The 16,968-nt window shown below is 44.7% G+C and overlaps 1 protein-coding gene across 3 annotated transcripts in view; it reads right to left on the minus strand.

The window, feature by feature from the left end:
• The window catches only part of Tpst1 (tyrosylprotein sulfotransferase 1), a 65,667-nt gene extending 52,517 nt beyond the window's left edge, over positions 1–13,150 (minus strand). For 2 of the 3 annotated variants that reach the window (XM_090324168.1, XM_090324165.1), the window contains exons 1-2: positions 12,946–13,150; positions 11,015–11,111 (exon numbers count right to left, since the gene is read on the minus strand). The gene's annotated coding sequence lies outside the window, so the exon portion shown is untranslated. The remainder of the gene's footprint in view (positions 1–11,014; positions 11,112–12,945) is intronic. The other variant, XM_090324166.1, reaches the window with a different exon arrangement.
• Positions 13,151–16,968: the final 3,818 nt, after the last annotated feature.

The following is a 16,968-nucleotide window of genomic DNA, read 5'->3' on the forward strand; positions in this document are numbered from 1 at the left end:
CAGTTCAAGGAGAAGGTAGTTTGAGGCCTGGACACGGCAGCCTTAGCCTCATATGGCCTGGGAGACTCGCACAGGTTTTGGAGCTCAGGGAGCTGAAATCAAGGTGTCTACAGGCCATACCCTCTGGGGACACCGGTGCATCTTCCTGGCTGTGGTGGTCCCTGGTTTTCACAGCCTTCCTTAGCTGCAGCCTCACACCCCTCTTCTTCCAGGAAGAAGAGGATGCCACTGTGTTGGGGACCAACTGTGGGGTCAATGACCTTGGACCTGACCTTGGACCTACACAACTGTATACACAAGGAAGTAACTCTGATCAGGATAACTTTAAGCAATGTCTATCAGTTCTTATCAGGATAACTTTAAGCAATGTTAATCCTTTCTCATTTATCCTATATGTGACTTGTTTACTATTTTGTATGAATGTAGCCTCTGGCAGTTCCCTAGTTTTAAGAAGAGTATTTAAGGTCAGAACTTAAAATAAACAGGACAGTCTTAGGCGGCAGTCTGGAGCTCACAGCCTTCTTGGACTGCTGACTTGGGCTGTAGTCCTCCCGAACTCCATCTGTTTGTCTCTCTTCTATTTTTTCCTAGTCCTTGCCCCTATTTCAGGAATCCCAATCCACGAACCCTGGTTTGCTGCCGGCTGGCCCCGGCACCACTGGAGTTTAAACTCAGGGACTTGTACTTACTAGGCAGGCACTCTACCACTGGGTTACATCTCCAGGTATTTTTTTTCTTTTTTTGCATGCTAGTCTTGGGACTTGAACTCAGGCACCATCTCTGAGCTTTTGTACTCAAGGCTAGTGCTCTACCACCTGAGCTTCAGTTCTGCTTCCAGCATTTTGGTAGTTCATTGGAGATAAGAATCTCATAGACATTTCTGCCCCGGCTAGCTTTGAAACACTATCCTCAGATCTCAGCTGCCTGAGAAGCTAGGATTACATGGTGTGAGATAATAATTACTAGTAATAAAATACCATCTGTCATATAAATACTACTAATAGTCTAATTATCTATGTCTTGATGATGATAATGGTAACAGGTCATAGGCAGATAACAGATGCTATAGATATAGATACATGCATACATACATACATGCACAATTATTTTATGAGACTTACAGAGCACTCTAGAAAATAGTGTCTGGATTGCATTCTCTGAGAGGAAAAAAGGATCCAGATCTCAAGAACTGAGGGTAGGGCAAGGCATGGTGACGTGTCCCAGCTATTTGGGAAGTTGAAATTGGAAGATCAATTTGAGATTAGCCTGGAAAGTGAGACCTCATCTCAACAGAAAAGCAAGGTATAGTGGTTCCCTTCTGAAACCACAGCTACATGGGAAACATAGGAAGGAAGATTGTGGCTGGAAACATGTTTGTTCTAGGCAAAAGTCATGAGACTGTGTCTGAAAATTTTCTGTAGCAAAGAACTGAGGACATGACTCAAATGGATGGGCTCAAGGCTCTGAGTTCAAACCCTAGTATTGTTAAAAAAAAAAAAAAGCCAAGTGCAGTGGCTCTCGCCTGTCATCCTAGCTACTCAGGAGGCTGAGATCTGAGGATCAAGGTTCAAAGCCAGTCTGACCTGAGACTTTTATCTCCAATTAACCTGTAGAAAATGGGAAGTAGGCTCAACAGGGACAGTGCCCAAAGCTGACCGAGTTCAAGCCCCATGAACCATCCCCCACCCCGAAAAAAATAAATAAATAAAGAGCCTTGGAGATAGGAACCTTAGAATTTCCTAATGGTACTGATGAGATAAAAGAGCTAAGGAAAGTGCTCTCTGCCGGAGGAGAGCCACACAAGGACACATTTTCATCATTAATGCTGATTCAAGCCAGAGTGCTTTCCAAGAAACCCTGCCCACTCACTTTTTCCAGCCACTCTTGTGTGAGGACATGGCAGAATTAAGCAACTCTGGAAGGAAGCAGGCCAGGCTCCGGGAGGGAGGGATGTGTGTAGTGCAGGCTATGCTGACAGCAAGAGTGGATCGCTGGGTCCTTCACACAAGACTGAGAGCTCTGCTGAGTGGCCACACTCTGACAGGTCTGCAGGCTTCAGTGAGGATTTGGCCTGCAGACTGCAGATAGGACTCAGTCTCCCAGCACTTCCTTTTTTTTTTTTTCTTGCCAGTCCTGGGCTTGAGCTCAGGGCCTGAGCACTGTCCTTGGGCTTTCTCAAAGCTAGAGCTCTACCACTTGAGCCTCAGCACCACTTCTGGCTATGTATGTGGTACCGAGGAATTGAACCCGGGTCTTCATGCATGCTAGACAAGCACTTTAACCACTAGGCCAAACTCCCCGCCCTCCCAGCACTCCTGAAACAAGGCAAAAGGTCACTTCCTTCTATTGAAGCAGACAAAGTTAGCCCTCCCTAGTAACTGTGTTAAATGGCAAAGGCCATTTTGCCTGAATGTGGCCAGCTGAGGCTGTCTGGGGGAGTGTGGGTTTGTGGAAGATCAGATGGGGTTACCTGGATTGATAACCGAAAGCCTATGTGGTAGAAACTGCCCTCACTTTTGCCTTTCTGGTTAATAACCTGATTGTAACCAGCTTATATAAAACCGAGGGGCTGGGCCAGGAGTTTGGCCTAGCGGTAGAGTGCTTGTCTAGCATGGGTTTGATTCTTTGGTACCACATACATAGGAAAGAGTCAGAAGTGGTTATGTGGCTCAAGTGGTAGAGCTCTGGCCTTGAGAAAGCCCAAGGACAGGGTTCAAGCCCCAAGTTCAAGCCCAGGATGGGAAACAAACAAACAATCAATCAAACAAACAAACAAACCCAGGGCTTCCCGTTCCTCGGGATCAGGCTCGGAACTTCTTTCTAGAACTAGTTTGGCTCAGGTCATCGGCAATAAACTCTTTCGTCCTCTCTAAAAAGTGGTCTTGATCTTTGCTGGTCTGCACTGCCATAACACTATCACAAAGTTTATGCAACTTAAAAAAAAAACGAAAAAACTAAAGCTGGGTGCCAGTGGCTCACACCTACTATCCTAGCTACTAAGGAGGCTGAGATCTGAGTATCGTGGTTCAAAGCCAGGCCCCAAGTTTAAACCCTACAATTACAAAACAAAAACCTAACTTCCTAGGGCCAGGAGTTTGGCCTAGTGGTAGAGTGCTTGCCTAGCATGCATGAAGACTGGGGTTCAATTCCTCGGTACCACAAACATAGAAAAAAGCCAGAAGTGGTGCTGAGGCTCAAGTGGTAGAGCTCTAGCCTTGAGAGAGTCCAAGGACAGTGCTCAGGCCCTGAGCTCAAGCCCAGGACTGGCAAAAAACAAACAAACAAAACCTAACTTTCTATATGACCGCTGAGTGACAGTAATGTTAGATCAAAAGAGCGTACCTGAGAGATTTCAAACTTCATGAACCCTAAGCCACCATTCTGGCCTATAAATTCTATTATTATTCTATTTATTATTATTATTTTTTAAATATTTTTATTGTAATTAATAGAAGGGTTACATTATATTTGCCAGATAGAAGGTGCATTAATTCACATACATTGATATCCTTTCACATGTCTTGGTCCCCATTACCCACCTCCCCACCCCCCCATCTTGGTTTTCCCCCCCCTTCCCTATCCATTTTCAAATAATCAAATACAAATATATCCAATATATCAGATAACAAAGTGAGATACTGTAACAATAACCAAGGACAGCAAAAGAGATGAGAGATAACATAGTACATTAAGGACAACAATCATTCATTATATGGCTTTTGTTTCAATATCCTGGAGGTCCTTTCAATTAGCTTCATACTATATGGCCTTATGTATCAAAGTTTTTCTCTATTGCAGATCTCTGCTAGGAGAGCCCAAGGTTTCTACTGATTATGACGAATGAGGGAAACTATTGAGCTTAAGTTCCTTTGAGTCTGGCTTACTTCACTTAATATGATTTTTTCTAAGTCTTTCCATTTCCTAACAAATGGGTCGATGTCATTTTTTCTGACAGCAGCATAGAATTCCATTGTGTACAAATACCACAACTTGTTGATCCACTCATCAACTGAGGGACATCTATGTTCCTTCCATATCTTTGCTATGGTAAATAGTGCTGCAATGAACATTGTTGTGCTAGTGGGTTTAGTATGCCCTTGTTTCTGGACGATTGGGTAAATGCCAAGTAGTGGAATTGCTGGGTCATAGGGGAGTTCTATGTTTAGTCTTTTGAGGCACTGCCACACTGCTTTCCATAGTGGTTGAACGAGTTTGCACTCCCACCAACAGTGTAGTAGTGATCCCTCCTGGCCACATCAACTCCAGCATCTGTTGTTATTAGTTTTCCCGATCCTGGCCATTTTAACTGGAGTGAGGTGGACAACCATCCCATTAAAAAATGGGCCAAAGACTTAAAGAGAGTCTTCTCTGAAGAAGAAACAAAAATGGCCTATAGACACACGAAGAAATGCTCCACATCTCTGGTTATTATTATTATTATTTTGATACAGAGTTTTGCTGTTTCCTCTGCTTCCCATGTGCTGAAATTTCAGGTGTGACCATTCTGAGCCCAGGCTAAAGTATACAGCACTACTAAGGTCAATCTATGTCACTCCACTTTGTTTCTTTCTTTTTTTTTTTTTTTTGCCAGTCCTGGACTTGAGCTCAGGGCCTGAGCACTGTCATTGGACTTTCTCAAGGTATCAAACCTGGGTCTTCATGCATGCTAGGCAAGCACTCTATCACTAGGCCAAACTCCCGGCCCCTCAATTTTCTCTTTATCTCATGTGAAAAAATGTTGCTACGTACTGGTGATTCATGAGGTCAAGTGTCATTCCCACGCAAAGCCAAGTGAGAGGCCCTGACTTCAACACCCTACAATGCAGCAGTACCCATAGCTATGAAGACACCCTGAACCAGACCAGATGAACAGTGAATGAGTGGATGAGATTTCTGAAACGCTGTTACTAACGTCTTTGCTCCAAGAAGGCTGTCAAAGGCCTGGCTGCTGGATTTGTAGGAGATTTCTGGGAGACAGTTGAACAGAACAACCCTGTGGCCCAGCCAGTCCACGCTGGGATATATCCAAAAGAATCAAAGTCAGCTGATATAAACACACTTGCACATCCATGCCATGGCAGCCCTAGCTGAATTATAGGAACGGCCTCAATGCCCATCAACAGATGAACAGACAATAAAGAAAATGTGGTATATCTACACCATGAAATTCTACTCAGCTAATAAGAATGACATTGTGTGATTTGTTGGAAAAAGAATAGAAATGGAGATCACTATGTTAAGTGAAAAAGAGCAAACACAGACAATTATAGCATGTTTTCTCTTGGAAAGCTAACATAAAGCAAAATTAAACTAAACCACCAAGGCCCTGATAGTAAAAGGGAAAGCAGAAGAAGAAGGGAAAAGGGGAAGGGAAAAGAAACAGAGTATAGCTATGTGTGTATGGAAGTGTCATGATGAAAGCCTTTACATTCAATTTATGTCAATACAGAAAAACCAAAACACTGAGGCTGACAGCCAGCAAGTGAGGACTTTCCAAAACAACTGAGTACAATCCCCAACAATGAAGAGCTGCCTGTCAACATATAACAAATCTGACCACAACAAAACTCTGATAGTATATGACTGTAATCTCAACACCGAACACCCTCCTGCTCCAGCCTCTGCTGGGATTTCAGTTATGCACAAACACAGCTGAGAATGCTGTCCTTGGCACATTCGAAGAATGTCTTCACAGGGAGTGATGAGCCTGCTTGAGGCACAGACAACTGCGGTGCGGGGAAAAAGGAGTTGCAGGCCATGACATGACTACAGTCAAGCCGAAGGACAGTGCTCAGGCCCTGTGATTAAACCCAGACCTGGCAAAAGAAAGAAAAAAAAGGGGCCGGGAGTTTGGCCTAGTGGTAGAGTGCTTGCCTAGCATGCGCAAAGACCTGGGGTTTGATTCCTCGGTACCACATACATTGAAAAAAAATAACCCAGAAGTGGTGCTGAGGCTCAAGTGGTAGAGCTCTAACCTTGAGAAAAAGAACTGAAGGACAGTGCTCAGGCCCTGAGACCAAGCCCGGGACTGACAAAAAGAAAAAGAAAAAGAAAGAGTAGAGGATCCAGTTGTAAACAAAATTCCTATCCTGCAGGTCTGGTGGCTCCATCTGTAGTCATAGCTACTTAGGAGGCTTGGATCTGAGGTTCACAGTTCGAAGCTAGCCCAGGCAGGGAAGTCTATGAGACTCTCATTTCCAACTAACCACCAAGTTAGCCAGAAGTGAAGCTATAACTCAAGTGGTAGAGCTCATCCTGTCCTTGTAGAGTTTAATTAAATCTTACCTCCCTTCCTTCCTCGCCTCCTTCTCTTTATCTCTCTCTCCCTTTCTTCTTCCTTCTAAACTTTATTTTTGAAAATATCAAAAAAAGAAAATGCAAAAAACCAACTCTCTGTTGTTGGTGGGTAAATGGATGTAACCGGAGATCATGATATGCAAACAAAGCAGATTTGGAAAGACACCTATCATGCTTTCCTTCAAATGTGGGATCTAGAAAGAGACACGAGGGTTTTTAGGAAAAATGATCCGCTCAGGGAGAAGCAGATCAGACAGGGAAATGACAGTTAATATAAAGACCGCTGCGTAGAAGATGCATATGTGACAATGTCAAAATGAGATGTATTAATATGTGCTAAGAAGTTAGTCATGGGCTGCGAATTTGGCCTAGTGGTAGAGTGCTTGCCTTGCATGCCAAAGACCAGGGTTCAGTTCCTCAATACCAGCTACATATGGATAAAAAAGGAAAAAAAAAAAAAAGCCAGTATGGTGCCGAGGCTCAAGTGGTAGAGCTCCAGCCTTGAGAAGACTCAACGACAGTGCTTAGGCCCTGAATTCAAGCCCCAGGACTGGAGGGAAAAAATAAGTCATATGCTTCACAAACATTCTAGAGCCACATCTTTGAAGAAAAACACACATGATTTCCCTGCCTCCCTTGCAGCTAGGAGTGGTCATGTGACAAAGACTCCACCAATTCACCTGTGTGAAAATGTCAGAAATAAACTACAGAAAAAGGCAGGCTGGGTATAGAATGCATTGGCTGGTGAGAGTGACAAGAGACACACCAAGCTCTAGAGGCCCAGACATGGCTGTGTGCCTAGTTGAGCTTCCCTTGTGGCAGGAGGCGCTCGTGTGGCAGAGTGCTGGTGACAGCAGTGGAAACCACTGATTTGTGTCTTTGACATTGATGTCCAAGGGCTCAGGGACTTGAAGAGTGGTTTTATCATCAGCTCCATTCTGCAGCATGGTCTGGGCATCATTCTTAGGAGCTCCGTTCCAGGCCATTCTGGGAATTTCCCAGTGCCCTTGATAAATGTCTCTCTCATGCAAACGAGCTCAAGCAAGTTCTTAGCTAAGAGTCTTACCTGACATACTAGGCAAAATTAAATCAGGAAGGAAAGGTGTCCTATCCAGGTACACTGTTAGGAACATCAAGGTCTAGAGACTGAGTATTTAAAGAGGGGTAAGAGCAGCAGCAACACCTGGGACGATCTCACTGCAATTCTGCTAAATCTCCCCCACCCCTCTCTCTTTCTGTGCTAGGACATATTTGCATTTTAACAAGATCTCCCAGGGGAATCTGTGAACACCAAATGACTGAGAAAGTGCTGCCCTGAGAGCCTTGAATTCCAGCGCTGGCTGCACTTTAAAATCACTTGGGGACCATTTAACAGGAGCACCGACATCCATTTCCATCCTCCATGACAAATGATTTAAACAAGAATGTAGGCTACGATACTGCACAAAATACTGTGGCACAGCCCCCTTGTACAGTGATACACATGTATACACACCACACACACACACACACACACACACACACACACACACACACACACACAAATATGAATGACAGGAAGGGGGGCTAGTTTGGCCTAGTGGTAGAGCGCTTGCCTAGCATGCACAAAGACCTGGGTTCAATTCCTCAGTACCACATACATAGACAAAAGCTAAAAGTGGTGCTGTGGCTCAAGTGGTAGAGCTTTAGCCTTGAAAAAAACCCAAGGACACAGTGCTCAAGCTGTGAGCCCAAGCCCAGGACTGGCAAAAAAAAAAAAACCAGGAAGGGAAATTAGGTTGTGGGGGCAGGAACCAAGGGAAGAGTGAATGAAGGCAGAATAGTGAAAGTACTGTATATGTACATAGAAAATAGAATAAGAGCTGTTGAAGCTGTTTTAAGAAGAGGGGGAAGGAGAGGAGCACGAAGGGGTGAATCAGATGGGTACAATGCATACATATATAGAAATATCACATGAACCACTTGTACAACTAATACATGCCTACAAAAAAATACAAAAAACCAGAATGGAGGCTCCAGCCACGGCTCTCCAGAGGTCACTTAGGTAGATTCATAACGAAAAGGAACTGTGATCATTTCTATGGCCAAATCTAGCTGATACCAAGTAAATGACAGAACTTAACATCAAAGTGACAAAGTAGCACCAGGATAGGTCCCTTATTTGAAGCCATGAGAACATATATCGTCCAGCTAGAATTTCTGCCAAAACACTGAAGAACCAGAATCTAATCATGAGAAAGGGAAGAAAGCAGACGAACCAGACTGAGAACCAGGCTGTGAAACCGCTGCCCTGAGCTCTTCAATTATGTCCATTTCAACCAGACTTTGTGTTTGCAAGTGTAATTCCAGTACTTGAGAGACAAAGACAGGAAAATCGTGGGCTGAGACTTGGTCAGGGGAAAACCCTGAGGCCATATTTGATAAACCAAAGCATAGAGGGTGAAGGAGGTGTGGCCCAGTCACAGGCCTTGAGTACAAACCTCAGGACGCATCAAAAAAAAACTTTCATTTATGGTCAATAAATTTAAATTTATTTTCACATATCCTAAAAGATTTTCTTCTGTTAATTATTGTTTTCAATGAATCAATCCTCTCATTAAAGTTAGAACACAGCCATTTAACATTTTTCTTTCTCTTAAAGTATATGCCTCAGATGCTGCCACCAGTAATTATAGGAAGAAGTACAGGAAATTTTTTTTTTACTTCCTATGCAGAAGTTCTGCATTGTTTAAAAGATCAAAAGAGAATTCTGGCTTTGGGGTCTGTTATATCATTTAAAAAAAATTAAGTTGCAGGGCTGGGAGTTTGGCTTAGCAGTAGAGTGCTTGCCTAGCATGCCTACATAGAAAAAGCCAGAAGTGGTGCTATGGCTCAAGTGGTAGAGCTCTAGCCCTGAGAAAGTGCAAGAGTAGTGCTCAGGCCCTGAGTTCAAGGCCCAAGACTTGAAAAAAAATGCACTAATTGGGCAGGGAATGTGGCTTAGTGGTAGAATGCTTGCTTAGTCATGCATGAAGCCCTGGGTTCAATTCTTCAGTACCACATAAACAGAATAAGCCAGAGGTGGTGCTGCAGCTCAGATGGTAGAATGCTAACTTTAAACAAAAGCTCAGGTAGGGGCAGGAGGGTAGCCTAGTGGTAGAGTGCTTCTTCAGTATGCTCAAAATAAAGGGTTTGGTTCTTCAAGCAAAAAAAAAGAAGTGAAGAGCGTAGAAAAATATACATATTTTTGATGAACCTGTGCTAGCCATTTGCGTTTTTAAATTTCTGCTTCTGTATACTTGCTTGCTAGAACCTTGAGGAAGGTAACAGCAGTTCTCGTGACTAATCTACAGCCACCCACTCGCCCCAGACACTCCCGGATCTGGAGCATGAGTTACCCTCTGGCAGGGAGTATACACATTCCAGACCCTCCACCTAGGTGTGGAGCTAGAGATAGTGGCCATCTGGCATCTACAAGGTCGGACTTGCGGGAGGGGGGGGGCAGCAAACTCGGGCAAATATCAATCAATCACAAGCCCGTTACCATGGGATAAAACCATCCTGCTAGAATCACCATAGGGGCTCCCTCCAATCAGTTCAAAGCACGACAGCCCGCTAGCCCGACCAATGATTAGCTTCAGCCCCTTTCCCACTTTGTGTTGCGCCAATCATTGCTAGAAGTTTGGTATGAATTTTCCCGTGTGGTGTATCGATTCATTACTAATGCTTGCTGGGGCCTTCCCCCTACCAAAGAATGTACAAAAGGTGCTGTAATTTTGGGCTCTGGTCTGCACTCTACTATCAGTGTGCAGAGACCAGTGCTCGAGTTCGTCAATAAACGACTCATTGCAGTTTGCATTGATCCTTGGCCTCTGGCGATCCTTCTGGGGGGCTTCAAGTTTCTGGGCATTATAGAAGCTCAGGGGCTGGGAGTTTGGCCTAGTGGTAGAGTGCCCGCCTAGCATGCACAAAGACCTGGGTTCGATTCCTCGGTACCACATACATAGAAAAAGCCAGAAAGGTACGGTGGCTCAGGGTAGAACTTGAGGAAAGCCCAAGGACAGTGCTCAGGCCTTGAGCTAAGCCCAGGACTGGCAAAAAAAAAAAAAAAAAAAAAAGAAAGAAAGAAAGAAAGAAAGAAAGAAAGAAAGAAAGAAAGAAAAGCAGCTCAGGGACAGTGTCTATCGTCTCAGTTTGGGGAGGCTGGTGGCTCAATCCTGCAATCCCAGCTACTCACAAGACCTTGATCATAGTTTAAAGCCAGCCTGGGCAGGAAAGTCTGTGAGGGTTTTTCTTTCTTTCTTTCTTTCTTTTTTTTTTTGCCAGTCCTGGGTCTTGAACTCAGGGTCTAGGCACTGTCCTTGGGCTTTCTCAAGACTAGAGTTCTACCACTTGAGACAAAGCACCACTTCCAGCTTTTTCTATGCATGTGGTACCAAGGAATTGAACCTACGTCTTCATGCATGCTAGGCAAGCACTCTACCACTAGGCCAGACTCCTGGTCCCTGTGAGACTCTTATCATCAATTAACCACTAAAAGGCCAGAAGTGTTAAGTGGCAAAGGGCAAAAAAAAAAAAAAAAAAGCTGAGGATAGTGCCCAGGCCTTAAGTTCAAGCTCTCCAACAAGCAATAGGAGGGGTGGGGGAGAAGGACACACAGACACACAGAGAAACATGCAAAACAACAAAAGATCCCAAACACATTCATCCCCACCCGTCCCGTGGTGTTCTGACTCACTCAGACCCAAAGCAATGGAGCCAGCTCATCTCAGACTGAAACTTCTGAAACCACTTGCCAGAACAAATTCTTCTTCTCTTAGCTGCCTTCTGAGGAGCTGTATCATGAAGACAAATCATGTGACAATTACAATGCAGTAAAGCCGGAGCCAGGATGCTCACGGAAGGCATACAAGTATGGAAGGGGTCTCCATAGCACACACGTGTGCCTGTCTCCTAGCTCCCTGTTCAAAGAATGGAGAAATGAATACACCAAATGCCCCAAACTTCATATCTAGTATCATTACTATTCTGAGAAACCAGCACTCTGCTAGGCATGGGGTGAACACTTGTAACTCCAGCACTCTGGAGGCTGAGGGGGAGGATAATAAGTTCAGGGCCATAATGGGCGAGGTACTGGAAGTTCATACCTGTAATCCTAGCTCCTGGGAAACCAAGAGGATCACCCCTGGAGGCCAGGCAAAGTGCTCTTACGACTTCACTTCAACCACCTGTGGTCTCCTCAAACATCTCAGAAAGTTGGGAGTTTGAGATCAGCTCAGGGGAAAAAGCTTTTAAGATGTCTCAAGAGAAAAAAGCTGAGCACAGTGCTATGAGCCTGTTATGTTAGCTACACTGGGAAACCTAGGCCAATCTGGACAAAAAGCAATACTTGACCTCAAAAATTCCTGAAAGGGAAGAGAAAACTAGAGCAAAACGGGCTGAAGACGCAAAGACTCAAGTAGTGAAACATTTGTTTGGCAGGCATGATGGCCTGATTTCAAACCCTAATAACGCAAAAAGGAGAAAGAAAAAAGTTAGAAGGGATCTCCAGTAAGGCTCGTCAGTGGATGGTACTCCCTGGAGAGGGGTGGTTTTCCTATAGACCACCCTTGCAGGCTCTTCTGCACTGCTTTAGTAATAAGAGAAAAACAAGGCAGCAATGATACCATGTGACATTAGTTATCTCCTTGAGGATGACTGTACTTGAGATAAAGGGCCACAACTTAATTATTGTGAGATGATAGGACTGTGAAGTTATTTACTGATTTTTTTTTTTTTTACCAGTCCTGGGCCTTGAACTCGGGGTCTGAGCACTGTCCTTGGACTTCTTCAAGGCTAGAGCTCTACCACTTGAGCCACAGCACCACTTCTGGCTTTTTTCTATGTATATGGTACCGAGGAATTGAACCCACGTCTTTGTGCATGCTAGGCAAGCGTTCTACTACTAGGCCAAACTCCCTGTGCAGTTATTTTTATGTGGTCCACTTTTTCTAGTTTTAACATTGTTTCCAATTAGGTAATTTTTTTCCCCTTAAAAGTTTCTGAAAGCAGGGCCGGGAGTTTGGCCTAGTGGTAGAGTGCTTGCCTCGCATGCACAAAGATCCAGGTTCAATTCCTTGGTAACACATACATAGAAAGGGGGAAAAAAAAAAAAAAAAAAAAAGTCCAAAGTGGTGCTGAGGCTCAAGTGTCAGAGCTCTAACCTTGAGAATGCCCAAGAACAGTGCTCCCTGAACTCAAGTCCAGGTCTGGCAAAAAAAAAAAAAAAAAAGAAAAAAAAAAAAAAAAGGGGCAGGGAGTTTGGCCTAGTGGTTAAAGTGCTTGCCTAGCATGCATGAAGACCCGGGTTCGATTCCTCGGTACCACATACATAGAAAAAAGCCGGAAGTGGTGCTGAGGCTCAAGTGGTAGAGCTCTAGCCTTGAGAAAGTCCAAGAACAGTGCTCAGGCCCTGAGCTCAAGCCCAGGACTGGAAAAAAAAAAAAAAAAGTTTCTGAAAGCAAGTCTTAGATAAAGCAGTTTTCATCCAGAGAATGTCTGGGTGACAAAAATAATCACAGCAGAGGAGCTGGGCCTGAGGCTCCCAGCTGGGCACAGCCTGAAAAGTCTGCATGCCTATCACATGTGGTAGCCTGATCCTGGAGGCATCACAGCTAATGCACTGCTGACCTTGTGTGTTTCCAGGCCTGGGCCAACCTTCTAGGCTCAGACCACCATCGACCCTGGAAGCTGCCAGTAGTTCTGGAGCTCTTCAGATGCACTCAGGCTCTCTCTCCAATCCCGTATGGTCTGGCCTTGCTGGATTGTTCTTGGCTCTAATCCAGCAGCAGTCCCTGCCGTGACCTAGCCGGCATCTGGTGACTCCCTGCACATCCTCCAGTTGTGCTCTGCCCCCGCCCAGGCTCCTCAGTCTCTTTATGACTCAAGACTCTGGATCCAGGACCCCACCCTGCCTGTGTTCTGGTCCTCCCAGCTCAGGCCCCTGGGAGAACAACAGGAGTGTTTAACCCAGAATCTGCCAGCTTACTAGGCCTAGAAAGGACAGCAATGAGACTTGAGATTGTCAACTACCTCCCAACTCCCTGTGCCTGCAGGACTCTGCATATATACAGGGTCCTGCAAGGCTTCCAACAAGGGGTGAGTCTCATGGCTGGCGCTTTACTGAGAACCTGACATGCTGCAGTCCCCTAGGCCCAAAGTCAATCTGCTCTATCTACCCAGAGCTTGGTCAGGTGGTGTCAGGGGACAAACAGCTGACACTTCTGCAGTCCCAAGTCTGAGTCCAGAAGTCTCTGGCTACAAGTACAGTTCTGGGGTCTACTCCCAGATCTTGATCTGTATAGCAGTGTGTACATGGCTTTGGCTTCTGTCTCTCCAGCAATGACCCATGGATAAAGCATGGGAAGCATCCACCGTTATTCCTAGAAATGGCTGATGTCAAATTGTGTAGCTGTAGCCTAGGAAGGTAGTGAACATGTTTAACCCCAGCTCTCAGAAACTAAGGCTGAAGGATCACTGAAAACCAGGAGCTCAAGAGAAGCCTGGGCAACACAGTGAAATTTTTGTCTCCAAAACCAATCAAGCCAGGCACCAGTGGCTCATGCTGATAATCCTACCTACTTAAGGCTGAGATCTGAGGATTGTGCTTCAAAGACAGCCTGGGTAGAAAGGTCTGTCAAGACTTTAATCTTCATAAACTCAGAAAACCTGGAAGTAATGCCATGACTCAAGTGGTACAGCACTATCCTTGTGCAAGAACAGCTCAAGGACAGGACCTAATCCCTGAATTCAGCCTCAGTACAGGGGGTGAGGGGAATAAAATTGCCTGGTGCTGGTGGCTGAGGCCTATAATCCTAGCTACTCAGCAGGCTGAGATCTGAGGATGGAAGGTCACAAAAGTCCATGAGACTCTTAGCTCCAGATAACCACCAAAAAACCGGAAGTGGAGCTGTGGCTCAAGGGGCAGAGTGGTAACCCTGCACTGAAGAGTTCAGGGACAGCGCCCAGGCCCAGCGTCCAAGGCCCATGACTGACCCAAATTTTAAAAAATCAACAAGCCAGTTAAGCAAGGTACACCTGTAATCTTAGCACTCAGGAAGCTGAGAAAAAAGAATAAAAAATCAAGGTTCAAGTCCAGCCTCTGCTACAATTTGAGGCTCTGTCTTCCCCCCCCAAAAAAATCTGAAAAAATAAAAAACTAGTAGCCATCAACACAAGCAAGAGCTAAAACTAGTGATAATTTAAAGATTATATTACTTTAAATACCGCCTCATTTTTTTTTTTTTTTTTTTTGTCTGTTGTAGAGCTTGAACTCTGGGCCTGGGCATTGTCCCTGGGCTTATCAGCTCAAGGCTACCCCTTTAGCCACAGTACCAACTCGTTTTCTGGTGTTTAATTGAAGATAAGACTCTTGAGGACTTTAGAGCTTAGGCTGGCTTTGAACTGTGATCCTCAGATCTCAGCCTCCTGAAGAGCTAAGATTACAGGCGTGAGCCACCACACCTGGCTTATAGATTATTTAAAAAGAAACTAGGACATTTATCATTAAAGACAACTCAGAAGTAAATATTTGTATTTCATATATAATAAAGAATACCCAGACTCGGGAGTTTGGCCTAGTGGTAGAGTGCTTGCCTAGCATGCATGATGATCTGAGTTCGATTCCTCAGTACCACATAAATAGAAAAAGCCAGAAGTGGTGCTGTGGCTCAAGAGCTAGCCTTGAGAAAGCCCAATGACAGTACTCAGGCTCTGAGTTCAAAACCCCAGAACTGGCAAAAAAACAAAACACCATGTCAACCATGGCATGGCTACACACACACACACACACACACACACACACACACACACACCCGCCTCACGTATAATGTAACCATTAAAGAGAAGAGCCAAAGAAAACAAAAGAGAGAAAAAAGAAAAAATAGCCAAAGAAAACATAAAAACTATTCAATTCCACTGGAAATGTGGCTTAGTGATAGAATGCTTGCCTACCATACATCAAGCCCTGGGCTCAATTCCTCAGCACCACAAAGCAGAAAAAGCCCTAAGTGGTGCTATGGCTGATGCTGGCCTTGAGCAAAAGAAACTCAGAGACAGTGCCCAAGCCCTGAGTTCAAGCCCCAGGACTGGCAAAAACCAAAACCTTGTGTAGTACCTCCTCAAGACAGGTTAACTAAAAAATTCAGTCTTGTTAGAAATCAGAGCTCTCTTGTAGGAAAATTCCCCAGATACAGGTCTGGCAAATGGCAGAAGGTGAGGAAAACAGACTGGTAAACAGAAACATGTCACATTCAACTAGTCATGGTACAGACCTGGATGAACATTCTCTCCATTGTGTTCTTCCAATGCCACAGAACCCGCCTGGCTTGTCTCAGAAGGTAGATCTCAGCCACCCCCTCAGGCCAGCAACTGAACTGTCCAGTAAGGACAACATGCAGACACACATACTGATTTTTTCCTTCTTGTTTTGGGCTGGTCCCGAGGCTTGAACTCAGGGCTGGGTGCTGTCCCTGAGCTTTTGTGCTTAAGGCTGTGCTCTACCACTTGAGCCACAGCTCCAGTTCTGGCTTTTTGGTGGTTAACTGGAGGTAAGTCTGAAGACTTCCCTGCCTCAACTAGCTTTGAACATGATCCTTAGATTTCAGCCTCCAACACTAGCCACAATCACCTGGTATTAAATTCAACTAAAAAAAAAAAAAAAAAAAAACACACAAAAAGGGCTGGGAGTTTGGCCTGGTGGTAGAGTGCTTGCCTAGCATGCAGGAAGACCTGGGTTCGATTCCTCGGTACCATATACATTAAAAAAGCCGGAAATGGTGCTGTGTCTCAAGTGGTAGAGCTCTACCCTTGAGAAAGCCCAAGGACAGTGCTCGGGCCCTGAGTTCAAGCCCCAAGACTGGCAAAGAACACACACACACACAAAGATCCCACATATCTTGCCTTTAAGTCAGATTTCATTTTATTTTGCTCAATCCACAATCAATATAGACTCTACAAGGATTTGTAAAATGGCTCAAATAGACAATCACCTGGTAAGTAATTAATTGCTTTAAATGTTAAATCTGTCAAGAAAAACCATGTAACACATTCCAAGCACATCACAGTTTCTGATCAAATCCCCAGCACTCAAGGGAAACTGAGGAACAAAATCCACCTATTGCCTCAGCACGGCTGACCCCGTCTACTCCTCAGAGGGCCAGGCCAGAGAGGAGGCCATAAGGGAAAGGGGAGATTGGTGACTCGAAATAAGCTGTGAATTACAAGGTCAGAAGTAATTCAAGGGCCAGGAGTTTGGCCCAGTGGTAGCGTGCTTGCCTAGCATGCACGAAGACCTGGGTTCGATTCCTCGGTACCACATACATAGAAAAAGCTGGAAGTAGTGGTGTGGCTCAGTGGTAGAGCTCTAGCCTTGAGAGAAAAAAAAGACCAAGAACATAGAGCTCTAGCCTTGAGAGAAAAAAAAAGACCAAGGACGGTGCCCAGGCTGAATTCAAGCCCCACAACTGGCAAAAAAGAAAAAGAATTCAAGTAATAGTAGCACTAAGAATACATAATCCACAGCAAAATGGGCAGGCACTAAGAAAACTAATGTTTAGGGGCATTTTCTTTCCCAAACAAAGGACCAGTATAAGTAGGCGGTCAGATTTTCATACGTAAGGCTTCTAAGCTTTGCAAAGTCTTAATATTAAAAAG

Source organism: Megascapheus bottae, chromosome 34 (genome assembly GCF_031878675.1).
Source record: "Megascapheus bottae isolate mThoBot1 chromosome 34, mThoBot2.hap1, whole genome shotgun sequence".
NCBI classification, from domain to species: Eukaryota; Metazoa; Chordata; class Mammalia; order Rodentia; family Geomyidae; genus Megascapheus; species Megascapheus bottae.